At 37.1% G+C, this 2,248-nt stretch overlaps 1 pseudogene; it reads right to left on the reverse strand.

Moving 5' to 3' along the window:
* Positions 1-1,107: 1,107 nt before the first annotated feature.
* LOC102478868 (protein S100-G pseudogene) overlaps positions 1,108-2,248 on the reverse strand; it is a 4,634-nt pseudogene continuing 3,493 nt past the window's right edge.

Here is a 2,248-nt window from a genome sequence, read left to right on the forward strand (position 1 = left end):
GGATGCGTGGAGTTTCGGTAGGGTTGGGTGGGTCCTTTGTATTCTTGAGACTGGATCTTTGAGTGCCTCTAGGTTTGGAAAATTTTTTTGCAGGATTTCATGGAATAGATTATCAATGCCCTTATAAGTCTCTTCATCTTGTGGAATTCCAATTATCTGGATGTTTGGATGTTTGATGGTATCTAGTAATTTCTCGTATATTATTCTCATTTCTTGGGCAATTTTCTCAGTCTTTATGGTGGATTTTTCTAGGCCAGCAATTTTCTATGTCTGAGATTCCATTTTCTGTATGATCTAGTCTGCTTTTAAAACTTTCAAGGGAGATTTTGACTTCCTGTATTATAGCCTTCATATCTAACAGGTCCTTTTGTTTCTTTTTTTAAAGTGTGTAATTCCTCTTTTAGATCTTGCAAGAATTTTCTTGGAACTTGTCAGCTTCTTTCTCCTTTCTCTTCTGCCTTTTGTTGTCTCTTTTCTCTTCCATGTCTGTTAGGTTTGCCATTATGAATATTCTAAATTATTTATCAGACATTTCCATAATTTCCATGGAACTGCCTGTGGATGAAGAGGAATTATTATTTTCCCTTGGAAGAGACTTATTTTCTTGTTTTCCCATTTTTGTTGTGGTCCTGAAGTGATTCCTAGTCATCTGATGGATGGTATTTTTCTTCCTAATTCTTGAAGTTCAATCTGAACGTTCAGAAGTGAGCAGGAAGAGGTGATCTGGAATCTCTAGGCCATTCTGTTGTGATCGCTTTGTGCAGCAGATTCAGTAGATATTGAAGAATATGTTAACTCTAATAGTATTTGGATGTTTGGGTATAGTTCCCTTAGATCTGTCTAGAAACACAATAAATGGATATTGAGGAGCAGAGAGACAAGATAAAAGAAAAGGAAAAAGAGAGAGAGAAACAACAGCAACAACAATAACAACAACAAAGAAACAGAAAAAAAGAAGGAATAAAATAAAATACTAAAAAAATTATTTTTTTCACGTTTAAGAATTTATTAGCAGTAAAGAAATGAATATAATTGCAAAGAATTAAACCAGAGCCCCTGGGATTCCATGTAGGCTAAGATCACATGCTCTTATTTCAGGACTCAGGAAACCGGTTTGTTTTCTTTACTTGGATTTTTCATTAACAAACACTTGGAATTCTTCGAAGCTTATTTCTCCATCTCCATTCTTGTCCAGTTCTTTAAAGAGATCATCCAGACTGCTAGGCTCTTTGAGTAAACTGGGGATTTCATTCTGAATCAATAGCTTCAGTTCATCCTTTGACAACTGGTCCAGATCACCTTCTTTGGCTGTGTATTTTTCAAAAATGCTCTTCAGTTCTTCAGGAGATTTTTTGACACATATTTTGCTGTCCTGTAACTGGGCACCCAGCAGAGAGGCAGCTAGAAGAATCCAATAGGAGCCTCTAAAAAAATTATAATAATAATTTTTTTTTTTTAAAAAAAGCACAAAATAGAAAACTGCATGGCATGCTCAGAGCCATGAAGAATCTTCTGAAGGCCTGCCTCTTGCCTCTCCTTCCTGGGTGGGAGGGGGAGGGGAGATTATTAACAAGACAAAGGCAGAGCTGAGAGCAAGAGAATACTTTACCTTAAAATTTAGTGGCATGGTGGTTAAAGGCGCTGGACTCCCACATGGCCGACCATGGTTCAAGTCTTGGACCTGGTGGCTTGCTTTCTCACTTCCTCTCTCTCTCTCTCTCTCTGTCTCTCTCTGATCAAACTGGAAAATAATAATGATAATAATAATAAATTAAATTTTTTTTTTTAAAAAAAGGCCCCTTTCAGCGGCCGTGCTTTACTTGATGGGTGAAACCCGGGCACACAGCATGTCAGGAAGGCATGTCAGTAAAGCTACATGATCTGGTGTTTATTTGAGGATGATGAAAACTGAGCCCATGTCCAGAGCTAGAAACTGCTCTCAAACTCCTGGGCTGGGGCTCAGGTTCAGCCTCAGGCTCAGTGGAATTAAAGATTCTGATGAGTTCAAGGTCTGGTGCCCAAGATTGATATCTGTCCATTTATGGTAAAATGTGAACCTATCTTCCTTTGGTTGAGATACTACTAAAAAAACCAAAAACCAAAAACCAAAAAACAAAAAAACTTTCAAAAATTATCTCACTTTTTAGAAACTTGGTATGTATAATTTCTACACATAGGCTTTTCCCATAAGTCATTGCAGTGATTGAATTTTACCCATTTTTTTTTTTTTTTTGGAGAGGTTTTTCCT

The sequence above is a fragment of the Tupaia chinensis genome, unplaced genomic scaffold, assembly GCF_000334495.1.
Source record: "Tupaia chinensis unplaced genomic scaffold, TupChi_1.0 Scaffold144100_1, whole genome shotgun sequence".
Taxonomy (NCBI): Eukaryota; Metazoa; Chordata; class Mammalia; order Scandentia; family Tupaiidae; genus Tupaia; species Tupaia belangeri.